Genomic DNA, 6,767 nt, shown 5'->3' with positions numbered 1-6,767 from the left:
AGTGAGGGCGGTGAATGTCCTGTATCTGGAAGAGGTTGGAGGTTGAATTCTGACAAGACAGAAGTACTTTTTCCCTGGGCCAGTGTGGTGTAGTGGTTAAGAGCGGTAGGCTCGTAATCTGGGGAACCTGGTTCGCGTCTCCGCTCCTCCACATGCAGCTGCTGGGTGACCTTGGGCTCGTCACACTTCTCTGAAGTCTCTTAGCCTCACTCACCTCACAGAGTGTTTGTTGTGGGGGAGGAAGGGAAAGGAGATTGTTAGCTTCGGGTAGTGATAAAGCGGGATATCAAATCCAAACTCCTCCTCATCCTCCTCTAGGAGACAGGGGGCAGGCAAATGTGGGGGACTCCCTGGTCCTGAATGGGGTAAATTTGCTCCTAAAGGACCAGGTGCACAGCCTGGGGGCCAATTACAATACCAAATGCTATGTGGAATGTGATTATATAGCTCAGTCAGTAAAGCATCTCAGGGTTGTGGCCCTTGTGGTCTCTTCCAACTCTTCAGTGCTGTGATTCTATTATACAACTGTCATGCGCAAATATTTATGGCACCATAAATAAGGACTTCTCATGACATTCTGCACATTTTTAACAGTTTGATTGTTTGGTTTAGCAAATTATTTGAGATTCCAAATGCTCTTTCCTTGATTTTAAAAAAGTTAAACACAAGCAATGTTTCCCCTTTCTCCTACAAGCATCAATTCCTTTGCATTGAGATGGGCAGGTGGAGGTGGCCAGGCGAAGTATAACTTTTCCAAGTTCTGGTAAGGATCATTATAAAATGATATTTCCTGTGTTTCCTCATTTGGTAATGCTCTGACCCAGTTTAGATAAATAACACACAGTTCAGAGTGTACCCTTCCATGACTGCATTACGGAACTTCTCCTTTCTCTTTTCTCAAGAAGGCAAGTAAGGAAACATCCAGAGGGTTCGTCTGAAGTGTTTCAACTATGGTGATACACACTGGTAAAAGGACCCCTCCCTTAACATATGTGTATGCAATGGTGCACAGGAATGCAAAATTAAAAACAGGGAAAGCTATCTGTGGTGACACAGAGAGTGAGCAGGGGGGGGGGGAGCACAACACAAATTGCTGAAATTTCAGGGTTTCCAAAAGGAACAGTAAGGAGCAGCAGCAACAAAACTAAAGGCAATTCCAGATGACCCTAAATATTATCCAGGTTGAAGAACGAAATGGTTAGAGATGTGTAAATATGTCCATTTCAGTTTCTTCTTTTTCCAGTCTGAAGATTAGGGACCCCTGACCGTTAGGTCCAGTAGCGGACAACTCTGGGGAGCCGGCATACAGCTTCCAGGTCATGTGGCCAGCATGACTAAGCCGCTTCTGGTGAACCAGAGCAGCGCATGGAAACGCCATTTACCTTCCCGCTGGAGCGGTCCCTATTTATCTACTTTGACGTGCTTTCAAACTGCTAGGTTAGCAGGAGCAGGGACCGAGCAACGGGAGCTCACCCCGTGGCGGGGATTCGAACCACCAACCTTCTGATTGGCAAGCCCTAGGCTCTGTGATTTAGTCCACAGCACTACCCACATCCCAGTCTGAAGGTTAGTTCTCCATATTCCACATTGGTTTGTGATTGTTATTTTTGAAAGAAAATTCATGGGAAGGACTCGCTCTGAAGTTGATGGATCCTCCTTAAGTAGATGCTGGATGGCAATCTGCCATGGATGCTTCACTTGAGATTCCTGCACTGCAGGGGGTTGGACTAGATGACCCTTGGGGTCCCTTCCAACTCTACAATTCTATGATTCTTGAAAATACATAAAAATATCATGAAAATTAATCAGCATTTTAGTACATATTTCTCTTAATATACACACGTTTATGCAATTTTGCCTAAAGTATGTAAATTTGAAAAGCTAAATTTCCCCCACTATAATGCATTTTATAGGTTATTTTCTCTAATATATGCATTTAAATGCACAGTTTACAATAGTATGTGTATTTTTTGTACATATTCCATGGCCGGAGAACTGCACTGCAAAATTTGGGACAGTGTGAAGGATGGTTGTATTTCAAGTCACATCTTGAAGTGTGACTTAGGTAAGTTCATATTTAAATGTGAAATAATTCAACTTTGTTCCCCTACACTAGAAGTGGTGGACCTATTCTTCAGGGTTATGCATTACAATGGGTGGATTCAAAATTTACAGCAGGACTGGGCAGAAGGTAGAATTTAGCAGTAGATCTTAGTATTATTAAGTAGATAAGAAAGAACGTTTTGATCCCAGTTGAAGGATGCAGTGATAGGGGGGACCAGAACTGTGAGTAGGGGGAGTGCTAGTTTGGAAGAATTGTGAGCTCAAAAGAAATTTCTGGGCTCAGAATCCTTAACTTTGAAGATGATGTCATTTGCACCAGGCTCTGCTTGATGGTTGTTGGAGTTCTAGCAAAAGCGAAGCAGATCCTAGAAGCCTGAAATATCCCTACTGCCAGATTTACAGCCATCTGACTAAGGTGGCTCTGGAAACTTGAAGCCTGAACTTCAGCCTCTCTCATTGTTTGATTTTCCATACAAAAGCACAAAACCTGATGTACAAGGATTTTCAGTTTGTACTCATCCCCGGAATAAATAAAACAATGTTTCAGCTTACAATAAACACAATCTTCTCTTTTCTGAAGATGGGAGAGGTGCCAACACAGGGAATATGTAGGTTCCTTTTTGATTGTTAAGAGTCAGATCTTGTCTTGTTAGATTTTGTCATTATTAAGGATGCAAAATATTTGCATCATCCATCCAGTGTTGAATGAAAAATACTGTGGTACCTCGGGTTAAAAACTTAATTCTGGAGGTCTGTTCTTAACCTGAAACTGTTCTTAACCCGAAGAACCACTTTAGCTAATGGGGCCTCCCGCTGCCACCGCGCGATTTCCTTTCTCATCCTGAAGCAAAGTTCTTAACCCGGGGTACTATTTCTGGGTTAGCAGAGTCTGTAACCTGAAGAGCCTGTAACCTGAAGCGCCTGTAACCCGAGGTACCACTGGATACAGTATCAGGTCCAAAGTTACTTTATTCTCCCTTGTTTGCATACAGCTTATCTAACTATTGCTTCTCATCTGCGGTTCCATCATGGTTATTGCTGTACAAAGCTTCAACCTCACAGAAACAAGGAAATGCACTCAAAGGCACCGGCTATTATCTATGTAATGAGTTCAAACCATTACAATGATTTATACATGGTGCTAACTGCCTAATGATCATGAATGAAGCTCAATTGCTGACTGCATTTATTGACAATCATAGCCAAAGTTTTGTAAATAACTCAGATTTTATTATTTGTACAGAAAGGGGGGGGAACAAACAAATTTCTGAAAAACATATGTGCTATGAATATTCTTTTTCTCCCCAGCACACTCTGATTACAATTAAATTAATAAAACATGGGTTTGATCTAAATGTTCCCTTCATCCAACAGAAGGAGTGACTCCAATCCAATACTGGTTATTTATTTACATTATTTCTTACCCCCTCACACATAAGCTGGCAAACAACAATTGTTGTATTATAAACACTGGAATATTTTTTAAAAACAAAAATTAAAACATTTCTTCAAAAGAAAAAAGAAAAGCACATAGCATCAAAAAAAACCAGTAACATCAAAATCCAGCACAAGTTTTTTAAAACAAAACCAAATCCACATTATAACAACAGGAACAGTGTAAAAACAGTTTGCCACGATATTATTCTGGGTCACTGGCTTATTTATTATAGAGTAGGAATAAGTACATGTGAAATTGTTACAACCTATTGAACAATTGCAATATTTTTAGCAATTTCAGAGAGCATTTGCTGGAAGGGAGGGGATACTGGCCTATTTGTGGTCTGTTTAATTCTGGAATATGCGCTTTAGATGGTCAAATGTTCTAAAATCAGCAAACTTTAGAAAATTGTGGCATCCTAGAAAAACACGCTGGTCCATTCCGCTTAAGGCCCTAGCCATACGTTACTTTTAGATATATTGAAGTTGTCAAAAGGTGATTTCACCACATTCCTTTCATATGCTGCCTGCTAGTATTTAGTTGCCATCCTGGAGCTAATCCAGCTCCATTGCTTTTATCCATATAAGAACATAGGAAGCTGCCTTATCCTCTGGAGCATGGGTAGGGAAACTAAGGCCCGGGAGCCAGAGCCAGCCCAATTGCCTTCTAAATCCAGCCTGCAGACGGTCCAGGAATCAGCATGTTTTTACATGAGTAGAATGTGTCCTTTTATTTAACATGCATCTCTGGGTTATTTGTAGGGCATAGGAATTCGTTCATTCCCCCCCCCCAAAAAAAATATATAGTCTGGCCCCCAGCAAGGTCTGAGGGACAGTGGACCAGCCCCCTGCTGAAAAAGTTTGCTGACCCCTGCTGGAGTAAGATCACTGGAGTAAAATCATTTAACTCACTATTGTCCACTGGAAAGCACTGGCTCCCAGGAGTTTTATTTATTTATTTCATAAAAATTATATACTTATATATAAAATCATATTTTATATTATTTTAAAAACAAAACCTCAAAGCGGTTTTAGACAGGGAGTCTCTCCCAATCATATCTGGAAGTGCCAGGGAAATGGCTTGAAATCCGTTTCATGCAAAGCATGAGCTCTGTCAGTGAACCACAGCTCTTCTACATCAGCTCTCACTATTTGCATTTGAGCAACAAAGTCACCACATGAAACTCAGTTAACCAAATAATTTTGTGGTCACTTGTGATGGACTGACTGGATGCAAAGGGGGGGGCACCAGCTGGGGGGAAGCCAAAGGAAACCCTCAGGGGAAGAAGGCTCAGAGCTAGGGGAGTGGGGGTGGGATGACAATGGGTGGCTGGAGGCAGAAGAAAGAGCAGAATCGGAGGAGGAGGAAGTATCAGAAGCAGAAGAGGTAACTGGGTTTAATGAGCAGGAAGAAGCTGTGGCAGAGAGCGGTTCAGACTCCAAGGCTGAAGCAGAAGCTGGAGAGGAGGTTGGCCAAAGAGGCAGAGCTGAGACAGGCTGCTGAAGAATCCAGGGAGTCTCCCTTTCCTGCTGGAACCAGCTTTCCTCTGCCCTGGTCTCCTAGAACACACAGAGAAATGAAAAGAGCAGAGATTGGTTGTGTGCAGGTGCCATTTGTGACTGCTTGGGAAACACCCTGGAAAGGAGGTGTCTTTGAGAGCAGTGGGAAGGCGGGGACCTTCAATCCTCACAACTGCCTCATCGGAGCAAGACCTACTGGGAAGAGTTGCTGGGGTCACTAGGCCTGCGCTGTTTTGGTTTCGTTGAACAAAGAAACACTGACACCATGTCTTTTATTGCTGACCTATGTTTGACTCCGGCTCCTGACATCACCTCTCTCAATACAAAACTCATACAGTGGTACCTCGGGTTAAGACTAACCTGATCTCGTTTTTTGACAGAATTACAAGCCTGGTAGATGAAGGGAACGCAGTGGATGTAGCCTACCTTGATTTCAGCAAGGCATTTGACAAGGTGCCCCATGATATTCTTGTAAAGAAGCTGGTAAAATGCGGTCTTGACTATGCTACCACTCAGTGGATTTGTAACTGGCTGACTGACCGAACCCAAAGGGTGCTCATCAATGGTTCCTCTTCATCCTGGAGAAGAGTGACTAGTGGGGTGCCACAGGGTTCTGTCTTGGGCCCGGTCTTATTCAACATCTTTATCAACGACTTGGATGATGGACTCAAGGGCATCCTGATCAAATTTGCAGATGACACCAAACTGGGAGGGGTGGCTAACACCCCAGAGGACAGGATCACACTTCAAAACGACCTTGACAGATTAGAGAACTGGGCAAAAGCAAACAAGATGAATTTTAACAGGGAGAAATGTAAAGTATTACACTTGGGCAAAAAAAAATGAGAGGCACAAATACAAGATGGGTGACACCTGGCTTGAGAGCAGTACATGTGAAAAGGATCTAGGAGTCTTGGTTGACCACAAACTTGACATGAGCCAACAGTGTTGACATGAGCCAACAGTGTGACGCGGCAGCTAAAAAAGCCAATGCAATTCTGGGCTGCATCAATAGGAGTATAGCATCTAGATCAAGGGAAGTAATAGTGCCACTGTATTCTGCTCTGGTCAGACCTCACCTGGAGTACTGTGTCCAGTTCTGGGCACCACAATTCAAGAAGGACACTGACAAACTGGAACGTGTCCAGAGGAGGGCAACCAAAATGGTCAAAGGCCTGGAAACGATGCCTTATGAGGAACGGCTAAGGGAGCTGGGCATGTTTAGCCTGGAGAAGAGGAGGTTAAGGGGTGATATGACAGCCATGTTCAAATATATAAAAGGATGTCACATAGAGGAGGGAGAAAGGTTGTTTTCTGCTGCTCCAGAGAAGCGGACACGGAGCAATGGATCCAAACTACAAAAAAGAAGATTCCACCTAAACATTAGGAAGAACTTCCTGACAGTAAGAGCTGTTCGACAGTGGAATTTGCTGCCAAGGAGTGTGGTGGAGTCTCCTTCTTTGGAGGTCTTTAAGCAGAGGCTTGACAACCATATGTCAGGAGTGCTCTGATGGTGTTTCCTGCTTGGCAGGGGGTTGGACTCGATGGCCCTTGTGGTCTCTTCCAACTCTAGGATTCTATGATTCTATGATTCTATGATTCTAAGTACAGTGGTACCTCAGGTTACATACGCTTCAGGTTACATACGCTTCAGGTTACAGACTCCGCTAACCCAGAAATAGTACCTCGGGTTAAGAACTTTGCTTCAGGATGAGAACAGAAATCGTGCTCCGGCACCGTGGCGG

At 43.4% G+C, this 6,767-nt stretch overlaps 1 protein-coding gene across 1 annotated transcript in view; it reads right to left on the bottom strand.

Moving 5' to 3' along the window:
- The window catches only part of LOC308586679 (polymeric immunoglobulin receptor-like), a 305,363-nt gene that overhangs the window by 278,391 nt on the left and 20,205 nt on the right, over positions 1-6,767 (bottom strand). The gene's annotated exons all lie outside the window — the stretch shown is intronic.

This window comes from Podarcis bocagei (genome assembly GCF_964188305.1).
Source record: "Podarcis bocagei genome assembly, chromosome: 5".
NCBI classification, from domain to species: domain Eukaryota; kingdom Metazoa; phylum Chordata; class Lepidosauria; order Squamata; family Lacertidae; genus Podarcis; species Podarcis bocagei.
The sequence above is the reverse complement of the archived record's forward strand: the minus strand, read 5'-3'. Positions and strand labels throughout refer to the sequence as shown.